The sequence below is a fragment of the Vulpes vulpes genome, chromosome 16 (assembly GCF_048418805.1).
Source record: "Vulpes vulpes isolate BD-2025 chromosome 16, VulVul3, whole genome shotgun sequence".
In the NCBI taxonomy this organism is placed as follows: Eukaryota; Metazoa; Chordata; class Mammalia; order Carnivora; family Canidae; genus Vulpes; species Vulpes vulpes.
Genome location: NC_132795.1, coordinates 73351543 through 73362204, shown reverse-complemented (window position 1 = coordinate 73362204; position 10662 = coordinate 73351543).

The following is a 10662-nucleotide window of genomic DNA, read 5'->3' as shown; positions in this document are numbered from 1 at the left end:
CATATTAGTTCATATGCGAACTATATTACTGAATTTGAATGACATCATTAAGACGCAAGCATTGTCTCTAAATTGTTTTAAAACTAACGAGCAAATCAAGAAAAAATATTACATCAATGGCAAGATTCTGTGGCTTCCCGAATTGTGTTTGCAGATATTTCAGGTTTTTTTTTTTTTTTTGAAGATTTTATTTATTTATTCGTGAGAGACAGAGAGAGGCAGAGACATAGGCAGAGGGAGAAGCAGGCTCCTTGCGGAAAGCTCGATGCGGGACTCGATCCCAGGACCCAGGGATCACACCCTGAGCCAAAGGCAGGCGCTCAACCGCTGAGCCACCCAGGTGCTGCTATTTCAGTTTTATTACAACTCACTTGTTAGTGTCTGGACAATCATTTGTTATTACGTTGAGTTTTCTATCAGAAGGGAAGTACATTTTCACTGTCTGTATTTCTTTTATGGTCATCATTATTATTTTTTTATTTTATGATTATTGCTGAAAATAATTTTACTTTATAGGAAGGAATATTTAAAAACGATCCCCTCTAAGTGTCAAATACATAGGGAACTCTGTATATGTAATGGCAATAAATGTTGAGCCAATGAAAGAAGGTGCAATTCCACGTAGGTACCACCAGGTGCCGCTGTTTTCCAAGCCAAGGGTGTTCAGATCCTCAAATCTGGTCCTTGCTCCTGTTCAGCTTTTGGACATCTCTTTCCAGGCTCCACCCTGGTCTCCAGGCCCCAACTCCTGTCCCGTGCAATCCATTCACCCCAGAACAACTTGCAGGATCTTTCCTACCGGCAGCTCTGACCAAGAAATTGCACCCTCTTCTTGGCTTCCCCAAACCTATCCATGCTGACTCTTGCCTCTCCTTGGGCTTTTTGCATTTACTGTTTACTCTGCTGGAGATTCTTTTTTCTCTTCATTTAAAAAAAATGATTATTTGATACATTTGAAATGTTATAATTTGTAAATTTAAGGTGTACAGCATGTTACTTTGATACATTTATATGCTGTAATATGATTGCCATCAAAGCAATATTTATCATATTACATCGTAGTACAGTATTATTGACTATACTCACTGTACTGTGCATAAGATGTCTATGGCTTATTCACTACTCATTGCAAGTTTGTACTCTTTGTAAACACCATTGATTGTATTCCCCTGCACCCCCATTCTCTGGTAACCACCATTTTATTCTGTTCTTTACAGGTCTGACTTTTTTAGATTGCACATAATAAATGTTATCAAATAGTACTTGTCTTTCTCTGAATTATCTTGCTTAGCATGATGTGCTCAAGGTCCATCCATGTTGTCACAAATGGTGTCTTGGGGTGTAGTTAGTGGAGATCAGCTCCCCCTACATCTTTCTTTCTCCATTGCTTGTTCTCTCGTTTTGTTTTCTGTCCATCTTGGTTCATTTCCATCTGGCTCTCTCCATCTGTACCTCTCCTTTCCCACCACACTTCACTTCCACTCAAACAAGGACTGGCCTCAGCCTAGACTTCCTGGGTGTAGGAGAGGGGAGCTGAGGGAAATAATTTCTGATACCTGCTTGTTTACCTTACTATGATGAGCAGCTCATCACCTACCAAGACAGCCCAGGCTGGTGAGTGGGGTAGAATTTTTAGAATGTTCTTTCAAATGCTGACCCCAAACTGGATCTTTGCCCCTCTTTTCAAGCTCCCAATACTACATAGAACTCACCTCTTTCTCCAAAAAGAGATTTCACTCCTCCTATATAATGCTGCAATGTGCCTATTCTGGAAATGTGTGTTAAGGGGCAGAGTAACCACTGCTGTGATGGTGGAAGCCCACAGGGCTCTGGGAGTTCAGAAGAGGCTCTTGACCGAGCTGAGACGGGGTCAGTCTGTGGGCTTCCTATAGGAGGTAATTTCTAAGTTGAATCCCTTGTAAGGTGAGTGAGATTTGGCTGGGGGAGAGGTAGAAAGTGTTCCTGGCAGAAGGAACAGTATGTGGAGGTGAGAGAACATGCTTTTGGAAACCAAAAGAGGTTCTGAGTGAGCAGATGTTGTGTTTGAATGTGGCTGCTGAGGCCAGTAAAGGGACATCCCTGGAGCAATGACCCCTGTGGGAGACAAGTGGCACCTTTTTCTTTTGTATTTTCTCGTGGCTTGCTAGGAAGCAATTCATACTATCCCCTCCCAACCCCACCCCCTGGTTCCAGGTACATGGTTGGGTTCCTGGCATAGAGTGTTGGGTTTTTGTTTTTTTTAGCTTTTAAATTTGAGTATAGTTTACCCACAATGTTACATTAGTTTTAGGTGTACAACATAGTGAATCAACAAGTTTATACTGTAGGCTCTGCTCATCATGAATGTAGCTACTATCTGTCACCATGCAACACTATTACAACATCACTGAGTATATTCCTTATGCTGCTTTCATTCCTGTGACTTATTGATTACATAACTGGAAGCCTGAATCTCCCACTCCCCCTTACCCATTTTCTCCATCCCCCACTCCCTCCCCTCTGGCAGCCATCAATTTGTTCTCTGTGTTTATGGGTCTGATTTTGCTGCTGTTTGCTTATTTATTTATTTTTAAAGATTCCACATATAAGTGAAATCATGTAGTGTTGTCTTTCTCAGTCTGACTTATTTCCCTTACTATAGTACCCTCTAGGTTCATCCATGTAGTTACGTATGGCATGATCTCATCCTTTTTTTTCTTTTTTTTTTTAATTTTTTTTAAAATTTATTTATGATAGTCACAGAGAGAGAGAGAGAGGCAGAGACACAGGCAGAGGGAGAAGCAGGCTCCATGCACCGGGAGCCCGATGTGGGATTCGATCCCGGGTCTCCAGGATCGCGCCCTGGGCCAAAGACAGGCGCTAAACCGCTGCGCCACCCAGGGATCCCCTGATCTCATCCTTTTTTATGACTGTATAATATCGTGTGTGTGTGTGTGTGTGATATCTTCGTTATCCATTTTTCTTTTGATGGACACTTGGGCTGCTTCCATATCTTTGCTATTATAAATAATGGTGCAATAAGCATAGGAGTGCATCTATCCTTTTGAATTAGTGTTTTCATTTTTTTTGGGTAAATAGCCAGTAGTGGAATTACTGGATCATATGGCATTTCTATTTTTAATTTTGGGGAGAAACCTCTATACTCTTTTCCACAATAGCTATACCAATTTACATTCCTACCAACAGTATATGAGAGCTCCTTTTGTGCCACATTCTCACCAACACTTGTTAGTTCTTGTCATTTTGATTTTAGCCATTTTGACAGGTGTAAGGTGATATCTCATTGTGGTTTTGTTTTACATTTCCCTGATGATGAGTGGTGTTGAGCATCTTTTCATGTGTCTGTTGGTCATCTGTATGTCTTTTGGAAAAATATCTGTTCAGGTCCTCTGCCCATTTAAAAATCAAATTATTTGTGTGTGTGTGTGTGTGTGTGTGTGTGTGTGTTTTGGTGTTGAATAGTACAAATTCTTTATGTATTTTGGATACTAACCCCTTATTGCATATGTCATTTGCAAACACCTTCTATTCAGTAGGTTGCCTTTTTGTTTTGTTCATAATTTCCTTCACTGTGCAAAAGCTTCCTATTTTGGTGTAGTCTTAATAGTTTTTTAAAATTTTTATTTATTTATGATAGACACACACACACACACACACACAGAGGCAGAGACATAGGCAGAGGGAGAAGCAGGCTCCATGCACCAGGAGCCCGACGTGGGATTTGATCCCGGGTCTCCAGGATCGCGCCCTGGGTCAAAGGCAGGCGCCAAACTGCTGCGCCACCCAGAGATCCCTAGTCTTAATAGTTTAATTTTGTTTTTGTTTCTCTTGGCAGAGGAGACATATCTAGAAAAATGTTACTATCACCAATATCAGAAATTATTGACTGTACTCTCTTCTAGGAATGTAATGGTCTCCTATCTCATATGTAGTAAGTAGGTCTTTAATCCATCTTGAGTTATTTTTTAGTATGGTGTTAGACAGTGGTCCAGTTTCATTGTTTTACATACAGCTGTCCGGTTTCCCTGTACCATCGTCTTTTCCTCATTGCAAATTCTTGCCTCCCCTGTCATAGATGAGTTGACCCTATAAGCATGGGCTTATTTCTGGGCTATCTGTTCTATTCCATTGATCTATGTGTCTATTCTTGTACCATTACCATGCTATTTTGATTGCTACAGCTTTGTAGTATGTCTTGAAATCTGGAATTGTGATACTTTCTGCTTTGTTTTTCTCAAGACTGCTTTACCTATTTGGGGTCTTTTGTGGTTCCACACAAATTTTAGTATTATTTGTTCTAGTTTTGTGAAAAATACAGTTGGTATTTTAATAGAGATTGCATTAAATCAGTAGACTGCTTTGGATACTATGGACATTCTAACAATATGTCTTCTACCAATCCATAATTATGGAATATCTTTTTCTTTGTGTCTCCTTCAATTTCTTCCATTGATGTTTTATAGTTTTTAGAGTACAGGTCTTTCATGTCTTTGGTTAAATTTATTCCTAGGTATTTTTATTTTTTTGATGCAATTGTAGTGGAGTTTTCTTACTATCTCTTTTGCTATTTCATTAGTAGTGTATAGAAATGCTACTGATTTCTGGGTATTAATTTTGTATCCTACAATTTAAATTTATTCTAGTAGTTTTTTGGTGGTGTCTTTAGGGTTTTCCTTTTTTTATGTTTTTCCCCAAGTTTTTATTTAAATTCCACCTAGTTAACATACAGTGTTTGAGTTTGGAGTGTGACATGGGGCTCGATCTCATGATCCTGAGGTCATGACCTGAGCCAAAATCAAGAGATGGACTCTCAACCAACTGAGCTATGCAGGTGCCCCTGGATCTTGTGGTTTGTTTTTTTTTTAATTTTTTTAAAAGATTTTATTTATTCATTCATGACAGAGAGAGAGAGAGAGAGAGAGAGAGAGAGAGAGGCAGAGACACAGGCAGAGGGAGAAGCAGGCTCCATGCAGGGAGCCTGATGTTGGGACTCGATCCCGGGACTCCAGAATCATGTCCAGGCTGAAAGCAGATGCTAAACTGCTGAGCCACGCAGGGATCCCCATGGTTTGTTTTTTTAAAAATCCTTTTGTTACTTTATGTCTTGATTGGAGTATTTAGGCCATTTACATTTAAAAAAATATGTATTAATTAATTAATTAATTTATTTATTTTAGAGAGAGAGAGAGAACACAGAGGGAGAAGGAGAAGCAGATTTCCCGCTGAACAGGGAGCCTGATGCAGGCCTTAATCCTAGGACTCTGGGATCATGACCTGAGCCGAAAGCAGATGCTTAACTAACTGAGCCACCCAGGTGCCTCAGTCATTTACATTTAAAGTAATTATTATTATTTTTATTTATTTATTTATTTATTTATTCATGATAGACACAGAGATTGAGAAAGAGGCAGAGACACAGGAGAAGGGAGAAGCGGGCTCCATGCCGGGAGCCCGACGTGGGACTCGATCCCAGGACTCCAGGATCGCGCCCTGGGCCAAAGGCAGGCGCCAAACCGCTGAGCCACCCAGGGATCCCCTAAAGTAATTATTTAAAAAATAATTATTCATAAGTATGTACTTATTACCATTTTGTTATTTGCTTTCTGGTTGTCTTTGTAGTTCTGTTTCTTTCTTCTCTTGCTCTCTTTCTTTGGATTGATGAGCTTCTGTAGTGTTATGTTTGGTTTTCTATTTTTTTAAAAAGATTTAATTTATTTATTCATGAGAGAAAGAGAGAGAAAGAGAAAGAGAGAGAGGCAGAAACACAGGGAGAGGGAGAAGCAGGCTCCATGCAGGGAGCCCAATGTGGGACTTGATCCCAGGACTCCAGGATCACGCCCTGGGCCGAAGGCAGGCACTAAAATGCTGAGCCACCCAGGGATCCCCCTGGTTTTCTATTTTTTTGGCGTATATTGTTATAGATTTGGGTTTGTGGTTACCATGAAGTTCTTATATAGCATCTTAAGTATATGGCAGTCTGTTATTAATTTGGTGGTCATTTAAATTCAAACACATTCTAAAAAAAGTCTTCCATTTTTTTTACTCCCTTCTCCACATTTTATGTATATATTGTCATAGTTTACATATTTTTATTCATATTTTTCTTACATCTAACTATGGCCATTTCTTTTCCACTAAAGAAGTCCCTTTAACAGTTCTTGTAAGGCCGTAATGGTGATAAACTCCTTTATCTTTTGTTTGTCTGGGAAACTCTATCTCTCCTTCAAATCTGAAATGATAACTTTGCTGGGTAGAATAATTCTCCTTGTTTTTTTTTTCTTTTTAGCACTTTGAGTATGTCATGCCACTCCCTTATGGCTTGCAATGTTTCTGCTTAAAATTGGCTGATAGTCTTATAGGTTTTCCTTTTTTTGCTTCTCTATTGCTGCTTTTAAAAATTCTTTCTACCTTTAAGGTTTGATGTTTTAATTATTATGTGTCATGGTGTGGACTTCCTTGGGTTCATCTTATTCAAAACTCTGTGCTTCTTGGACCTAGATGTCTATTTCCTTCTCTATGTAGGGAAGTTTTCAGCTATTATTTCTGCAAATAAGTTTTATGTCCCCTTTATCCTCCTCCTCCTCCTCTTCTTCTTCTTCGACCCCTATAATGTGATAGCCTATTCACTTGATGTTGTACATGAGATAACTTAAAATCTATCCTTATTAAAAAAATCTGACAAAGCAGGAAAAACTATCCACTGGAAAAAAGACAGTCTCTTCAATAAATGGTGCTGGGAAAATTGGACAGCCAAATGCAGAAGAATGAAACTAGACCATTCTCTTACACCATACACAAAGATAAACTCAAAATGGATGAAAGATCTAAATGTGAGACAAGAATACATCAAAATCCTAGAAGAGAACACAGGCAACACCCTTTTTGAACTTGGCCACAGCAGCTTCTTGCAAGATACATCCATAAAGGCAAGGGAAGCAAAAACAAAGATGAATTATTGGGACTTAATCAAGATTAAAAGCTTCTGCACAGCAAAAGAAACAATTAACAAAACTTAAAGACAACCTACAGAATGGGAGAAGATATTTGCAAATGACATATTAGATAAAGAGCTAGTATCCAAGATCTATATAGAACTTATTAAACTCAACAGCAAAGAAAGAAACAATCCAATCATGAAATGGGCAAAAGACATGAACAGAAATCTCACAGAGGAAGACATAGACATGGCCAACAAGCACATGAGAAAATGTTCTGCATCAGTGGCCATCAGGGAAATACAAATCAAAACCACAATGAGATACCACCTCACCCCAGTGAAAATGGGGAAAATTAACGAGACAGGAAACAAGTGTTGGAGAGGATGTGGAGAAAGGGGAATCCTCTTGCACTGTTGGTGGGAATGTGAACTGGTACAGCCACTCTGGAAAATTGTGTGGAGGTTCCTCAAAGAGTTAAAAATAGACCTGCCCTATGATTCAGCAATTGCACTGCTGGGGATTTACCCCAAAGATACAGATGCAGTGAAATGCCTACACCCCAATGTTTATAGCAGCAATGTCCACAACAGCCAAACTGTGGAAGGAGCCTCGGTGTCCACTGAAAGATGAATGGATAAAGAAGATGTGGTATATGTATACAATGGAATATTATTCAGCCATTAGAAAAAACGGATACCCACCATTTGCTTTGACATTGATGGAACTGGAGGGTATTATGCTGAGTGAAATAAGTCAATTGGAGAAGGACAAACATTATATGTTCTCATTCATTTTGGGAATATAAAAATTAGTGAAAGGGAATAAAGGGGAAATGCGAGAAAATTAGTGAAAATATCAGTGAGGGTGACAAAACTTGAGAGACACCTAACTTTGGGAAATGAACAAGGGGTAGTGGAAAGGGAGGTGGGTGGGGGGTTGGGGTGACTGGGTGATGGGCATTGAGGGGGCACTTGGCGGGTGTCATGCTATATGTTGGCAAATTGAACTCCAATAAAAAAAAAATCTTCCCTTCCCTTCCCCTTCCTTCCTTACTTCTCCTCCTCCCTCCCCTTCTTCTTTCCTTCCTTTCTTCCTTCCTTCACTGTGCAGCTAGAGTGCTTCCATTACCCTTCCTTCCAGATTGCTGATTCATTCATTCTTTTGCATCGACTAGTGAACTGTTGATTCCTCCTACTTTTTTTTAAACTAAAGATATTTATTTATTTGAGAGAGCTAGAGAGAGAGAACAAGCAGTGGGGAGGGACAGAGAGAGAGAGAGAGGGAGGGAGGGAGGGAGGGAGGGAGGAACATATTCCCAACACAGGACTTGATCCCAGAATCCAGGGATCATGACCTGAGCTGAAGGCAGTCACTTAATTGACTGAGTCACCCAGATGGCCCCCTCTGGTGTATTTTAAAATTTCATTTTGTATTCTTCAAATCTGATTGGTTCTTTTTTATATTTTCTATCTCTTTGTTGAAAGTCTCACTGAGTTCTTCCAGTCTTCCCTCCAGCTCAGTGAGTAACTTTATGATCGTTACGTTATTTATTTATTTTTAAAAATTTTATTTATTCATGAGACACACACACAGAGAGATGGAGGGAGAGGGAGAGAGAGGCAGAGACACAGGCAGACGGAGAAGCAGACTCCATGCAGGGAGCCTGAGGTGGGACTCAATCCCGGGTCTCCAGGATCACGCCCTGAGCTGAAGGCAGTGCTAAACCACTGAGCCACCATGGCTGCCCTATGATCATTACTTTAAATTCTTTATCAGGAATATTGCTTATCTCTGTTTTACTTATTCTGAGGTTTTTTTCTTGTTATTTCTTTTAGAGAATATTAATTTGTCTCCCCATTTTGCTTGACTTTCTGTGTTTGTTTCTATGGATTAGGTGGAACAGTTACTTCTTTTAAACTTGAAAGGATGGTCTTGTGTATGTTTGTATACTGTGTGTGATTGGTGATTTTGCTGGGTGACTGGAGCTATGGTTACTGTGGGATGGGGATTCTGAGGTCTTCCATGCAGTGGACACCCTATCAAGACAGCTAAAGGTGAAGTGGATGCAGGGCCAGAGTGTCTCAGGTTTATATGTGTTGAGGGTATGCTGGTAGGTAGCTGAAGCTGAAATGAGCTTGGGACATCCCAGGATGCCCTGGCAAGGTGGCTGGAGCTGAAGGGTGTGTGGACCAGAGGTCTCTGAGCTTTCTTCTCCAGAGGGTATCCTGGCAAGATAGCTGAAACTAAAGAGGGTGCATGCTGGGAGGACCTGGGGCTCTATGAACAGAGGGCACCTTGGCAAGATAGCTGAAGCTGAAGTAGATACAACTGAGATGTTCCAGGATCTTTGCACAAAGTGTTCCTTGAAGAGGTGGCTGGAGATGAGACAGGATATGAGTTGGGAGGTCCTGGTACTCTCTGCACAGGGGGTACACTGGTAGGACAGCTAAAGCTAAAATAGGTGTGGGCTGGTTTGGTCCCTGGACTCTGCACAAAATGTGCCCTAGGGGGACAGCTAAAGCTGAATTGGGATCGCAAATCATGATTCCAAGGTGTTTAACACAGTGTGTGTTTTGACATGGTGACTGGAGCTGAGGCTGGTGTGGATGGGGGTGGTCTGGGGTGCTTTGGACAGTAGGTACCAGACAGAGCAGCTGGATATGAAGCAGATATCAACAGAGAGGTTCTAGAACACTCTGTACTAGAAATGCCCTAGCAAGCTATTTGAAGCCAAAGTAGTGTGGGCTTGGAATGTTCCAGGGTGCTTGGCACCTGTGTCACCTTGACATAAAGGGTGGGATTGTAGTGGGTGCTAACCAGGGATATCCTGCTGTGTATTACCCTGTGACCACCTTGGTAGGGCAGCTGAGGCTGGTGTGAGCGATGGGCCCAGGCACTGAGGCAGCAAGCTGGTTTGACTGGCCAGGTTGTGCTCTAGTCTACTTTCAAGGTAGGAGGGGAGTGTAGATCATATCTGTCTGCCCCTCCCACCTGAAGAATATTGCAGCCCTACCCCCACCCCACCATTTGCTGGCTTTTTTATGCTAGTTGTTCTTTTTTTTTTTTTTTAAGGTTTTATTTATTTATTCATGAGAAACAGAGGGACAGAGAGGCAGAGACATAGGCAGAGGGAGAAGTAGGCTCCATGCAGGAGGATCATGCCCTGGGCAGAAGGCGGCGCTAAACCACTGAGCTACCCAGGCTGCCTGCTAGTTGCTCTTTTTAACTACAGCTTTTTTTCTATGCCCAAGAACGGATGTATCTGTTCCTGATCCTTAGTACTATCCATCCCCACTGCAGTTTGAGGTGTTAGGGGTGAGATTCCCTTCTTTACCATGTGTTCATCTTTCTTGCTGTTCTCTATGTGGTCTCTCCTTGTGCAGAAGATGTTCAGTGAACCCTCAGTTCTTCAGGAGGAACTATTCTATAAAAAGGTGCAATTTAGTGTGTTCCAAGAAGGAGGTGAGTTCAGGGTCTTCCTATATCACTGTTTTGGACCAGAACTCCTAGCATAGATTTTATCATTTAATCTTTTCAAATTTCAGGCAGGAAAGATACTATTTCATTGTGTAAATGGACAAATTAGCATTTCTCTTATAAGTGGCATGGTTGAACAATATTTTCAAATATGCGTATGGGTATGATGAGGCCTCTCAGCCACCAGAGAACGTGCATCATCTCAGGAACAAAAGAAAAGCTCTGCCCTCTGGCCATGTGGGTGGGG